The sequence below is a fragment of the Euprymna scolopes genome, chromosome 22 (assembly GCF_053919585.1).
Source record: "Euprymna scolopes isolate OS-2025 chromosome 22, ASM5391958v1, whole genome shotgun sequence".
Taxonomy (NCBI): Eukaryota; Metazoa; Mollusca; class Cephalopoda; order Sepiida; family Sepiolidae; genus Euprymna; species Euprymna scolopes.
Genome location: NC_136503.1, coordinates 53,992,255 through 54,008,293, shown reverse-complemented (window position 1 = coordinate 54,008,293; position 16,039 = coordinate 53,992,255).

The window sequence follows — 16,039 nt, the reverse complement described above, 5'->3', positions numbered from 1 at the left end:
TCTGACGAAAAATTATTGGTTATGTTGAAGATTTTTATCTTTTTTTTTGTATTTAGTTTTTTTATTTCCTTTATTAGTATTATTATTGTTATTATTATTGTTGCTGTTGTTATTATTATTGTTATTATTATTATTGTTATTGTTATTATTATTATTATTGTTATTATTATGTGAGCAAGCAAAATGACTTCGCTTTCTTTTTATTCATTATATTTTGACCCTATTATCTTAAAACAGGCTACTAAAACAACACACTGGTGAAGAGTTATCTTTTAATCCCCGTAAAGAGATCACGCTTTGTTCTTTATATTTTTACGATTTCATCTTATGAAACTTTATTATTATTATTATTATTATTATTATTATTATTATTATTATTATTATTAGCAGAATCCGTGGAAATTTCACGGTTGTTGAAAATTTTAAAAACACATAAATAAGATTAATAAAAAATAAAATAAAACAAATAACGCCGAATTTAAAACATTTTTTTTAGTAAAATCCTTTTTAACCTTTTAAAGCTACAAAGAATTAATTTTTAAAAAATACATTTTTTTCAATGAAAAGTCGACACGCATTGTTTTTTTTTTGTTTTTTTCTGAATAATTATTAATATAAATTATAAAGGAATAGATGTCAATTCACTTTTACATTTTCTTTTCAAATTTTAAAACTAATATATAATCAAACAAATTTTAAAACTAATATATAATCAAACAAAGAAATTAAAGTTACCTCCCAACATGATATTTTTTTAAATTATAAAATAATAAAAAAAGCCCATTTGAAACCATAAACAAACGGCTATGTATTTTTTTTTTTTTGTTTTGAAAATCTTTGGCGTTAAAATAGTTTTAATGATATAACTGATAAAGAAGAACTATATAGGTAATTCGTTTCTCATTTATTAAGGTTTACGATGATGATGTTTTTTGTGACAGCGGACGTCGGACAATTAATATTTAGATTATAATTATCTCACTAGGAATAGCCACACAGGCCATCATAAAAGATTTCTCTTTGAGAACAACTTGAGGTATACTCCGGATTCTGAGTGACAATAAGTCTCCCCAGGTTTCCAGTACTCTCCACCTCTTTCGATAAACTTTGCAAATGAATTTGCGTTATCGCAATAGCCGCTTACCATTGATTTCTTTTTAGCAGCGACCATTGGTCTTCACTAGAATTTTGATGGCAATAAGCTTTCCCAGGGCCTCCATCTTCTTTGCACTCATCCAGCAGAGGTATAGCTAGTGATTTTTATCCTCGTTCTTTCAATCCTACTTGACCCTCTTCAACTCTTTGGTATGTTGCCTGTTGATGCTAATCCTCTCCATCTTTTTTGGGAGGGGGTTGATGTGAGTGGTTGGGTGGTAGATTAGCTTACAATTATAGTTTCGATTTTCCTGCTAGCATGTTTTGTTTGTATTTTACCTCTGTAGTAGTTTCTATATGCCCGACTTGCGCCTGTGGTTTATGCGAAATTGGTCGCTACATTCCAAAGTTTTCCTTAATATTCAGCCATTTTCATTATTATCCATTGTATCTTCTCGGTCATCCCTCTGATTCTAATCTCTCTCGTTCTTTTATCGGGGGGTTTAGTATTGCTATTATTGATATTATTATTATTATTATTATTATTATTATTATTATTATTATTATTACATTTATGCCCATTAAAAACGGGCAAAATTTATAGCCCGTTCACTTAGAATAAGTACTATATACGAAAATCATAGTTAAATATATTTGTGTATATCGATTGTGTATATTTGCGCGAACTTGATAGTTAAATAATTTTGTGCTCATTTTTGCATTAAATACTAATCTCTATAAATTCGTAACTGTGCGACGAACGGATACCATTATTAGATTCCTCCATCTTATAATAACAAAGGTCCACACAAAATTACGGCAAAATAAGCAGAGTAGTTTTCGAGAAAAGGGGTACTTTGAATACTCATACTAACTGTACATCAAACGGATATCAGTTCTTGATTCATAGCACATTATCATAAGTGCATTGGAGAGACAGGAACAGACAGTGGAGAAGAGACCCCTGCCCTCATTTCGTTTTATCAGTGATACACTTGTATCTTACTACCAATTTCTTTTTCTAAGGCATTCCATCTGCGCCTGACCGATTTTTATAAGCTAAGCAGATTTTGTAAGGGATACTGTATTAGAGGAATATTGTGTATATTCTGGCAATTCAAATGTCCGTTGTATTGGCTGGCCTTGTGTCAAACTTGATGGATTGAAAGTGCAACCTATTTTTCTATATTTTGAATATCACTCAAGTTTTGTTCGAGGAACCCAATAAAGGTTAAACTTACAGGTCTACCGTGATTATCAGTCAAAGACCTCGGTTCTATTTTGGAATAACTCTAAGAATTGCGGTTTGCACACGGATCAAAGGGGTGTCCCGCTGATTTTTATGCGTTGACAACCTCCCTGATGAAAAGTTCATCCCTCATCGTGTGCAAGTGCTGAGTGATGAGGAAGCAGAAATGATGTCATTTAAGTGACAGCCTATTTGGGTTTTTTTTTTGTTTTTTTCTTTGGCGAGGAAATTCATTTCCAACCTGATGCGGTGCAGGAGATACGCATGCCTTACACTGCTAGCCTCATAGAACTTAATTCATGCATTATCTCTTTGTTGAAACAAATAGAACCTTAAAAATATATACTTATTTTAAAAGACAACGTTTTTCTCTTAGTTCTTAATTCTCCATTTACTCCCAGCTTGCAGATTAAACGATTCTTCACTGTTAAACAGATACTTACGCCTTGCTCAGTCTATTTGCGCCGCTATAAGAGTTTTGTGAGTCTAATCTAACAGCTTGAGCACAAAATAACTGACAAAGAACACATCGCATCAAAATTGATTGTTGTGGCCATAGACGACGTATATTAATCACATGTCCAGATAGTACGGCAATCTTGTCACAATAGTGTCTAAAACTAAAAATCAACACTAGATATGTCTCTGGATAGTGTCATAAAAATTATACTATTTTTTCATGCTTATCTACTTACAGACTTCTCTCTAGGTTAGACGAAGAGAGAGGTATAATAAGGTTAGACAAAGAGAAATGTATAATAAGTTTAGACAAAGAGAGATGTATAATAAGGTAAGACAAAGAGAGATGTATAATAAGGTAAGACAAAGAGATGTATAATAAGGTTAGACAAAGAGAGATGTATAATAAGGTTAGACAAAGAGAGATGTATAATAAGGTTAGACAAAGAGAGGGGTATAATAAGGTTAGGCAAAGAGAGATGTATAATAAGGTTAGACAAAGAGAGATGTGTAATAAGGTTAGACAAAGAGAGATGTATAATAAGGTTAGACAAAGAGAGATGTATAATAAGGTAAGACAAAGAGAGATGTATAATAAGGTAAGACAAAGAGAGATGTATAATAAGGTTGGACAAAGAGGGATGTATAATAAGGTTAGACAAAGAGGGATGTATAATAAGGTTAGACAAAGAGGGATGTATAATAAGGTTAGACAAAGAGAGATGTATAATAAGGTTAGACAAAGAGAGATGTATAATAAGGTTAGACAAAGAGAGATGTATAATAAGGTGAGACAAAGAGAGAGGTGTAATAAGAAAACGTGTTTAATAATCTTTACAAGCCTCTTTTGCAAGCTTATATCATCCGATTTCTATTTGTAACGAGTGTTCAGCATCATAAAAATGACATTAAAAAATATGCTGCTCGAACTAATATCCCTATTCATATAAAATGAACTCTCAACAAGTAAATTTTTAAAAAAGAAATACGAAAACGTCTCAAACCGAAAAGTTCAAAACAAACGAAAAAAGAAAACTATCAATAGACAGAAGAAAGCCAAAAGACAGAAAAGCATATCAATCAGTATAGAAAAAAAAGGAAAAGAATACCCCAATTATGGAACTAGAGTGACGGGTTTCGTTCCAAACTCACATTAGATTGCGAAGGGAGTGTAACGTTACCCACATGTTTACACGCACGTTAACATGTGGAACCCAGATCAGGCTGTCTGAAGATATTGACTTCCTGAGACGACAGCCCTGTCGGTGGAGAATTAGAATACACCGACTGCCCCCCCCCCCGCAGAGGGTAAAAGTCCCTCAATGGGGGTCCTGGATATGACCTTAAACTATATCCAGTGGTGAGGCCCCAGCTTGTGGGCTTTGGGGAGTGTGGAGCCACCCTTTAGTTACCATTGCTCCCAGATCCACTCTGACCTGGAGTGGTAGTACCTGTTAAGGTCCCAACTATGGGTTAAATAGAAAAAGACGTGAAAACAACAAATATATTCTATTAAAAAAAAAATTCTTCAAAATCTTTGGATTCGGCATTAAATAACCCGAAAAGGGTTGATATGGCGTAAAATAAAAACAACCAACCAATCCTGAGACGAAATGCACCTAACATTGACGCTTTTTGTTTTTCCACATCCTTTTGCAAAACTTAATTATGTTCTGAAAAACCAAAACCAAAAAGCAACCTTTTCCCCACCTTTTCCTTATTTCCATTTTTCTTTTCTCTTTCCATCTCTCCCATTTCCTAACTAGTTTCCTGACTTAAAATGTATTAAACATTAATACCGTAACCCTTTTCCTTCTCCCATTGCAAAACTCCTTCATGTTCTGCAGGGCAGGGAAAAAAAAACGATAAAATCCACAATAAAACAACCAATCCAAACGCTACAAATTAGCGATTGAAGATACAAAGAGCTTGAAAAATAAAAAAAATAAAACTTTTACAAAATAACTGGTTGCAATATGAATACTATTTCCAAAATAACTGGATTCAGCATTAAATCACCAGAAAATGGTTCATATGCCGTAAAACAAAACAACCAAATCAAACATGTAGATCATCGGGACACAACAGGCTGTAGCAGAGTGCGTTGCAAGGATCCCTTTGTAACAACATCGATTTCCGGGTACTTTCCGAATAAAACGTGATCGTGATCCTTCTTTCTAACCTCTGTCTTCTCGAATGTTGTCGTCTGGTAGGAAACACGTTCTTTTTATATTCTTTTTCTTTTTCCCTATCGTGACGTCCCTTCGCACACGGCCCGGCATTTGCATACGCGCGTTCGCTCTCTGTTACAGGTGGACCTGATTTGTTATAGATTTAACACTTAAAATGCATTACTCCGGTAGTTTTCCTTTTTATTTTTCTCTTGTTAACATTTTTGTGACTGGATGGGAATATGCAAATGTATTCTACATAGGTCTTTATTAAAGTGGACAGTTAGGTTACTGAACATTCTTCCCAAACTCCCGTTCTAGAAAACAAATATTTTTAGCGTATTATTAACAAGAAGCTCACCCAGGACATATTTTTTTCTCAAATACTTAAAATGAAAACCTTTTTTTCTTCTACATTTTTTGTTCATTTTTATTATTAGAACAGATTTGTTTTCTAAATTTGGTAAATATTTTCAGAGTAAATCAATTATTTTTGTTTCTTTGTTCTTTTTTTTTAATTGCATTTCATTTGCTCGAGAGGTTTCGAAATCCTGATAAACTTTTTACATTTTTTAGCTGATTTATCTTTCGTAAAAGTAATTCTTACTCTGACAGAAAAGCTGGACCAACTTACCATTGTTGAGTCAGCATGGTGAGAGCGGAAGAGCAAAATACATAGTTAAGAGAGAGGAGGTTGACTTGTTTAGTTAATTATAAATTAGCTCCACATTATCTAGATCAAAATTATCTCGTCAAAGATGGGAAATGTGAATCCCACTTTTGACTATAACTAACGTCTTGTACCTGATAGGCTCACTACTTGGCCCATATTGTAATCAATAATGTCCTGAGTACTATGTGAACTTGACCGGTCAAGATGGAATTTTATATATGGATCTGATGCTTTTCATAACACTAACGACCATGCAACATTTCAATCTGCTCAGAGAAATAGTTTTTACTGCATAATTTCGAGAATACATGATAGAATATGTACACGTTAGGCGCAGATGAGATTTTTACCCATCCTTACGTTGTCAGAAAAGGATGCAGTTTCACAATGGACTCATGCTTTTTTTTTTTTTTATAATAACATAATCTGCTTCGTGATCCAGAAGAAACACTTTTAATTTAATAATCTTTCCCTGTTTAAAAAAAATAATTTTAATTTCGAGTTTTAATTTTAGATGTAGCCATGAACTTTAACAAAATAAATTAAAGATTCTTTTCAACGGAAAGCTGGTTTTGTGCTTAGTTAATTTTATGGCATTTTCTTTCTTTCTTGTTTAAATGAATTAAATTTGTTTATTTTAAGCAATGTAAACTTGTGACGAGAGAACAAATATTGAAATCAAACATCATCACCAAAAGATTAAACAAATAATTAAGGTGAATTCACATTGATTTTAAAATATAAAGTCAATAATTAAAGGGGATTTGTTTAATAAAATAAAAATAGAAAATCCTTTGGGAACATTGGAAATTGCTGTCGTTGATGCATGCTAAACATGCAATAAAAACCAAATAACAAATTCCCGGAAAAGATCGAAGGCGATATGTTTGAAATGCCATTTAATTAATATGACTCCAGAAATCTTGCTCCTAGTTTGACTGCGTGTGTCAAAGGCACACATAAGTCACAACATTTCTTAAAAAAGTGTGTATGTGTGATTAAAAGGCGAGAATGGGTCTCATATACTGTGTGTGTGTGTGTGTGTGTGTGTGTGTGTGTTGGGAAGAAAAATAAGAGAGAATCTTTTTGTATTTTGGTTTTTGTAGAACTAGATCCTAGCGCTCCATCCATCCAGCCATCGCGGCCGTAACTGAGATTGAACTCACTAACACGAGTTTATAGTGAAATTCGAATCTTGTCGGTAGCTGAATACTTGATGCTTCGCCAGGGCTATCAAGACTATTTTTTTTTATCGTGATGCAATCACTAGACCGGGTGCCTACCACGGCTTAAGAGTCCCATTTACCCTTAAGTGAAGGATAGACCGCGCCAGTTTCTCTACTTGGTATTTTACCTCCCGAATGGTACCCATCTGGTACTGGCCAGGCTCAACGTTGCTTAACTTCGATGATCTGGCAGAACCAGTGTGTCAGCGTGATTGTGCCGTTTGTAGCGCTCTTTATTCTTACGAAAAGGGAGTTAATTATGTCTGAACTCCCTCTGCTGTATGTGTGTGTCTATGAGCATATGGTAAAAGGTGTGTTATGCTACCAATAGCTAACTGCATTTAAGAGTGAAACGTACAATTTTACATGATAAAAAAACATGGGGTTGGATTATAGTCAAAATATATATCAATTCGCTTTATTCTTGCAAACAATGCATCGCTCGACATGCATTTCGTTCTTGTCCTTTTTATTCTATTTAAATGCATTGAAGGATGCCGAATATTGATCGTCTCGTGAAATAAGAGGCCAATCTCTTAGATTACAGTGTGTTAAAAACTCACAGGCTGACAGTCTCTTAGAATGATTCAAAGAAAACCCTCCCTATATTTCCCTTTTCTTTATAAGTTTTAGTTTTCCTTCAACCTAAATTTGTACTTCAGCAGGGGCGGATGCAGGTGTCTGTTAGTCGGCGGTGGCAGGAGAAGGGATAGGATAGAATAGATTTATAGAGTAATGGTTTTCATAACGTTTCATCTCCCCGTTTCCCATTATATTTTTTATTTTTATTAAATACAAGGTTATCTGCCAAGGCTGCGTGATTCTAAGATTCATGTCAACCTCATCCATTATAATAAAGTAGTATTTCTGTTTGTTTTCTATCATATATGACGTATACTATTTCGACCTGTCAACGCCGGGCATATACCGCTAACTTCTATATATTATTACAACACTCTTTGAGTTTTTACACCGGTAATTTCTTTCTAATAACGACCAGTGACTTTCCTTGGAATCTGTGTGACACCAATTATTTACAATATTACAGTATTCAGACCAATTATTTACAATATTACAGGATTCAGAATTTCATTATATTGTAATCTTGTGAGGTCTTTATAATATAGGGGGTGTAAATCGTCTATATATTTATGAGTTTCTTTTATCATCTAGTGATGAGAATGTGTACATGTCTGTATGTACATGTATCTATGTATGTGTATCTACCGTTGTGATTGTTTATCTAAAGTTCATTGTGTGTATTTACATTTAAATACAGTTCATGACAATAATGTATATATATATAAATACCTTTTACACAACACAAAAGACGAATAACACTTATTTAGGGTTTCAACATCTGCTCAATCGAAAAACACATGGTCCATCATTGGTCTTGTCTTGACGGAAAGCTGCATTAAAAAAAAATTTCAAAAAAATGACAGAGCCTCGGGTTTTATTTTCAGCAACTTATAATTCCAGCGTGTTTTTTTCCTTTTGGAAAGTTGCACGCTGATTCTAATTATCGCCATTTCTGACTCTCTCTATTCCAGGCCATCACGATCTGTCGGCCGTCTCTCTCTCTCTCTCTCTCTCTCTCTCTCTCTCTCTCTCTCTCGACTCCAACTAACTGTTTTCTCTAACTACTTTCCACATTATGTCAAAAAGACCATCCTCCTAAATGACGTCATTGGTACACGTCACTTAGATAATCACCTAATGTTTTTACATGTCATATCTAAGTTGTCAACTAAATTGTTATATTATTCTAAATATTTTGATTATTCTAAAACTTTCAATCCGACAAAACTTTTTGGCTTGTATAATCATAATTATTGTCGATCAGCGCATGTCCGGTCAATATCCAATACTATTAATGTTGTAACTCACCTTGTGTTTATTTCTTCTTGATAACGGAAATGGTTTTCTCTTTAATCTGAGTGTCAGTAAATGTACTCAATATATGAGAACTATCTCTTTCCATTTAATATTTTTTATTATTATGAATCTCACATGTCTGTTAAAATGTATGTGTGTTTGTTTGTATGTCTACCTAAAATTTTCGACAGGGGCAGTGGATTTTCACGGAATCGGTACCATTTTGAAACGCCAGATCTCGGACGACAAATATCGAAAAATTCGCCAGAAACATTAATTCCTTCACCCTCAACTGGGCGATTTTCTACAAGGAGGGGATAGATTTTTTGCGAGCCATTTTTGCATTTTTGGATTGACTTTGCCTAATTTTAACGTTACGAACTTCCGGTCGCGTCATGCAGTAGTGATAAAGACGTCAGATTTTCTTTCACTTTATTTTCCGCCTTCGCGTTACGGGTTCGAGCCTGCTTGCCTACTGCCATTTTTTTTCTGGAATGAGGGGCAGATATGGGATTTAATTTAATTATTATTAAGCTTTAGACTACATAAATAAATATGTCTTTTAAATAAGGTCAATTGTCTGTATCTGGTTATATTCCTATTAGAAGAGTCACTCTTAAACGAATCAATCGTCAATTATAAATGTTGGAACCTACCCTAGGGATAAAAGGTCGTAATATGGGCTATAGTTAGTTCACTTTAGGTTTATGCAAAGGGAACAAAGAAAAGGAGTGAAAGCCTATTTTGAACATTCAGATATCGAATTTTGTAAAATGTTCACATTGGATAATAAGACCTCGATTAAAAGAAAACTTTATACTCATAAAGTTGAGTTTTTCTCGCTCTGAAATTGTTATTAAAAGCTTACTGTTTCTACTTAAAAATAATTAAACCGAACTTCATAATATACTCAGTCATGAACATGCAAGCAACTAGATGAACGTTAACTAATTTGCATATTCCTTTGAAAAACGAGCGTTAAGTAATTATTTATTCTTATGGTTTCTCATTAGATGAATGACTTCATTTCGCTATTACGCTGAATTCTATTTATACATAATTCCTTGACTGTGCAGAATTATGTAGAATTTAAGATGAAAACGTTTTAGCACACAGAATATATATATATATATATATATATATATATATATATATATATATATATATGTATGTATATATGACTACTTCATTTAATCACAAATTAATATACGAAGGGATAATTTTATAATTTTATTTCAGTATTTCCTTCAACAGTGCTCTCAATACATAGGTAGAGATAAGTAGTAAGTTATGCCATATATATTTTCATAACTAACTAACTAACAAATATATATATAGTTGTGCATATATATATATATATATATATATATATATATATATATATATATATAATGAAATGTGTGTTTTCTTCGGTGTGTGTGAAAACTCTCTACAAAACTCCTTAATATTTGGTCTACATTATTGAAATTTGATATATAGGGTATTTGGTACCACACTTTCGATTGGGTTTTAGCCGGTAAAAATTGCTTCTAAGGGGTTAAAATTCGAACAGTTTACCTTGGCAGAGAAATTTGTATAGAACATTAGTTCTGGTATTTTAAGCAAGCTCCAAATTAAAGATTCATAACTCAAAGTTAGTTAATTTTTCCCCTTTTTTTTGTCCATATTTCTGTAGCGTAGACGATAATGACGATGTAGAGAAAATAACGACTAAGTCGGGAGGGCTAAACATTCTGGTTGCGATTCTAGCGTATGATACCCAAACTATATTTTTTTTTAGAACTTTTGAATTCATTACCTTTATATTGTATATAATCAATAGAAAACTGACTCTATAATCTATATATATATAAAAGCGAAAATGTGTGTAAATATGTATGTGTGTGTGTTCGCTTTTGTATGTCTACAAAAGGCTATTTTGGCCGAAATTCTCGGTTGGCTCGCTCCTTCTTAAAAATTTTTACATGCTGTCTAAATAATAATATCTACGACTAAGGAACTCTGGTCGCAGCTATCTTTAATTTACCCGACTTTTACAAGCTATTTTCGAGATATTTTTTATCGCCGCGTAGCGGGGAAAACAGAAACTGTCTTCTAGCGAAAAACTAGGTCAAACATCAAGCTACTAAACGTTCTCGCACCTGTTAATTTCGCTTTATACACGTCAACTTAACACACTTATCAATTCATCTATTCCCGTGGTTGAGATGGTTAGGTCGCAGGGTTTTTCTCATTTCCTTTCCACCTCCGCGTCAAAGGTTCGGGGTTCAAGCCTACCTTTCTACTAAAACTTTTCTTTTACTTTTACACTTCCAAACACCAGGCCAACGTTTTTTTTTAAACAGGGTTGTGTTGATCCACCTTCCCCCCAACACACACATACCTCCAAACACCCAGGAAACACCGTGTACCCCCCGCTAGTCTATATATATATAAAAGCGAAAATGTGTGCATGTATGTTTGTATGTATGTATGTGTGTTTGTATGTCTCGCAAAAAATTTCGACTCGAGTCACGGATTTTCGCCAGATAGGTATAATTTTAAAGTTCCAACCTTCGCCCGACAAATATCGAAAGATTGGCCAAAAACATTAATTCCTCCACCATAAAATCATCAGTTTTGTACAGGGAGGGGTGCCGAAAAAAATCGTTCCTTCATTTCCTCTGCTCCTGCTACTACGACAATGACGTCATGTTTGACCTAGAAAACGTTGACGTTAGTTTAAAACTACCTGCAAGTGTTTTTAAAGGTTTAATTTTATCCGTTCTGAGATGTATGTCTCTTTGGCGTAGGGGTAACGTGTCGGGCATTTTTTTCCGCCTTAGCCTCGATGTTTCGAGTTCGAGCCTGTCTTTCTACCTAAACTTTTTTTCCTCTTTTACACCTTTTTTTCCTTTTTTTTACGTCTGTTCGCTGTTTTGCTTAGTATTGGTTTTTCCAATTTTTCTTAACATCTTTCTTTTTTATAATATTAAAACAGGGTCACCCTCTCCTACATACACCCCCCCAAACGCACGGGCAACGCCGGGTACCCCCGCTAGTAATTTATAAAATAAAACCTGCATAAATTAACATATAATATTTATGCGCATTTTACAATCGGGAAATGCCGGGAAGCCAACTAGTAACATATTTATGTTTGATTATCTGACTAAATTATTCATTCAAAATTATTTTAAGCATACTCCCACCAATGCCGGATACATCCTCTAGTATATATTTTTGTTATTCTTATGTTAAAAAAAAAACAAAAAACGATTCGTATGAAATTATTCAAAGTTCCCATTCTATTGCAATGGGTAAAAATAATGTCCGAAGACAAGTGCTTCTCAAAATTTGGAATTCAAATCCTAAAAAAAAAATCTCTGCAAAGTATTTTAGAAATTCTGTAAAGTTTTGCTGAAAGGTTATATTTTATTCATCCTCTTGTCAATTTATCAAGCAAACTTACATTTTATTTACATAGCTTTGTCTTTTAAGCCTTTTTATAAAAACCGCTGCATCACTTACATATTTATATTTCTATCCATGTGCATATATATATATATATATATATATATATATATATATATATATATATATATATATATATATATATATTAGTGGCCTGGTAAGGCCACAGAGGAGACAACCGAAGCAGCAAAACTTAAACTGACCTGCAAATGTACACAAATTTGGCTATATTTTATTGGTTTGAAAATATGTTCGTTTTACCAATTGTCAGAAAATTTTAACCATAGAATTATTATTTTCAAAGAGCCTGAAAATGTTCATGTAATTTCATCTAATAGAGCAAAAGATACGAGCTGATCAATGTTCAATTAGGCTACCAGTGTATATATATATATATATATATATATATATATATATATATATATATATATATATACATACATACACCACCTCTTATGGTAATTTTATAAGTTCCATATCTCAACGACTATTGATCAAAATTTAACAAATGAAGGCTCGTTGGAAAGGTAATGATCTTAATTGTGTAGTGAGCTTTGTTCCATTTGCCCTTGAGCTCGCACTTTAAAGAGATCATCCATCATCACGACCTATATTTTACACGTTTACAGCCATAAAATGTTTCAAAATCATTTGCATTTGAATTAAAAAATATCTAATATTTCCCTAAAACCCCTGGTCTTAAGGGAAGCGATACTAAAACTTGCGTCTATGGTTTAAAATGATCTGAAATAATAGCAAGAGGAGACTTGATTCCAAATATTTCTCAGATGTTATATTTCCCCTCTAGTAAAGTAAATATCACAGTGTATAAGGATTATTTCATACTAAGAGATATTCATAATCGTACCCTATTTCCAAAAGATGGGCGTATAACATATGAGAAATATGTGGAATCAAGTATCACCCTGCTGTCATTTCAGATCATTTGAAACCATAGCAGCAACTTTTATTCTTCCTTTCAATCAATACCAAGGGTTTTGGGGAAATATATACGAATATATTTCTATACATGTATATATTTTTCTATAATTTCTATTCTGTTCACGAAGATATATTCTCTAGCTCAATAATTTACGACTAAAGTTCTTTCTTTTGCATCGTGTTACACTTTAGTTACTCGGAGAACAGCATTTCATATATTCAAAAAAGCTGCTTTATTTACACATAATTATATATATATATATATATATATATATATATATATATATATATATAGTTAAAGTGTATGTCTGTCTGTGTACATTTCCCTGTACAATAACTCTGTCAATTTTTAGTCTACAAACTCAAATTTGATATACAGTGTACTGAGATTTGGAAAAATCTTTGTAATCGGTTTTCGGCCAGAAATTAGTCTTTTAAGGGGTCAAAGTTCAACGATTTGACCTTTGAAAACTCTACCAAACTCCTCCGCTAATTTTGGGCGAAAACACTTGAAATTTTAGATATGGATTCCTTGGACATGGATTTATTTTAATAATTTGATTTAAGCCCAAAACAATATATGTTAAGGAGTCATAATAGGGATCAAATTTTAAAAAGAAATTGACCGCTTTTTTTTTTTTTTTTGCTCAACATACACCCCCAAACACCTGGGCAACGCCGGGCTCCCATGCTAGTATATATATATATATATATATATATATATATATATATATATATATATATATAGTTTCTTTGTTTAAATTTCATTCAGATAAAAAAACATCAATTTTCAGAGTAGAAATTTGAATAAAGAATATATTTTATATTTTTTTCCTTAACCCGTGGATTTCCGATGTAGGCCATCTCTTCACAGGAAAGTCATTAGCAAATATTTGATCCAATTCGAAATAATATTGTAATTTAGCACATACAAAGAAAATATATTTAAAAATTTTTTACACCTTTTTGGGTGGTATAGATAAAGAAAATAGGTGAAATGAGAATAGATACAATGAAACTATATGCATTTATGGTATCCGGGTGACGTGCTAATGCCAGTATAGAATGGTATATTGTGAGCAGTATCCGAGTTTATTGAATAAATATACATTGTAGATTCCAATTTATTATAAGATATTTTTTTATCCTTCGTCATGATCATTTTGGCTGGGATTGCCTTATATAATATTACTTCCAAATATAGTCCGTAAGACTCGATACCACACGATTAATTAATCTGTGTTTCTATTCATCTCAGGATTCTGACACACACACACACACACACACACACACACACACACACACACACACACACATATATATATATTACTGATAGGAAGATTCCAATATTTTTCCCGATTCCGATACAATTACCGATTCCGATTCTTTATAAATCTCTAATTATTTAACCACAGAATTGTTATTTCCCCCGAGTTTCATAAAAGTACATGTTAAATATGCAGATATTTTCGTAAACGTCAGAATACACTTGTGGAGGGTGATCTATCAATTTTAGTTTCACTGATAATTTAAATTCAATAAATATTTATTTTATCATTGTTACCAGCAGTGGTTCAAACAAAATCAAATTTAAAAAAAAAGACAAAAGAATCGTTTTGGCATCTGAAAATAAGCATCAATTTTCCCGATCCCAATGAATCGTCCCAACACTAATACAGGGTGACCAAAACAAACGGGCTCCAACTCTAATTAGGCCCCGTTTCTTAGTGTTTTGTCCGAATGAAATAAAACTTTGGTCATAACTAGTTTATTATATTCAAAACATCACATCAAAATATTAGGGCCTTTGGCCTTTTTTTCTCCGTTGACTGCAAAATGCTCAGAAAAGCAATTGAATGTGCTCTGTTTTTTTGGGGGGGGGGTCACCTTGTATATATATGCACATGCACATCAGTTCTTGCCAGATCCTTATAGACAATTCTAGTATGAATTTCCGAAGAATCCAAATAATACGAGCTATCGATCCTCATCAAAACAATTTGGAAACATTAGATATAAGTTAGTTCGAAAGCCAATTTCTAAAAGCCGTCAAACACATCGTTACCTCTGTGTCTCCAAAGTCAATGGCTGCCTCCCTGTAAGAGTAGCTATGCGTGTAATTATGAGGTAAAGATTGCACAATACCCAACGGTACCTCTCCTGAATCGACACTGCTTGATTTCAGTGGCAAAGAGAATTCCAGGACGAATGGAAACTATATCGAGATCAGCAGAGAGCACATACAGCAACTGGAATTTCTAAATAGTCACCCATTTTAGTAATGACCAGGCTCAATGTTGCTTAACTTCGGTGATCTTACGGGTGTGCCCGCGTGAGTATACAGTCAACCGCATGCCAACATGTAAAACGGGCGTTTAACCGATGATGATGACGATGATGATGATAAAGTAAATTTGTTTATTTTACTTTTTTATTTTCTTTTTTATTAATATGTTCATTTTTTTTTTAATGTCTACTTATTCGATCGGCAATTCAATCTTCTGAGAGTTTGATTCATGTTGACGGCAATCAATAACCAAGTTTGATGACCTGTTTCTCGAAGAAAAGCTCGGAGGATCCGTCGGATCAACTCTTTTGTCCAACATTTCAAAAGCGTCTCAGTCAATGTTTTCTTCATTTTCTGCTATTGAAGTGAGTCGCAAGTAAGAAAAAGAAAATCTGAGAAATGATATTTATACTTCCACCCATATAATTCTTATATTGGTCACTTCATCAATGTATGGAAATATGGAAGCTGAACGCACAACAATAATGAAGAAATATTCATTTTCATATCTATCTCATGTTTAGTTTCTCTTTATAACCTACTTAAACTGAGGTTGGCGTAAGATACATAGTTCTCCTCTCCGTGTACATGTAAATAGTTTGATTA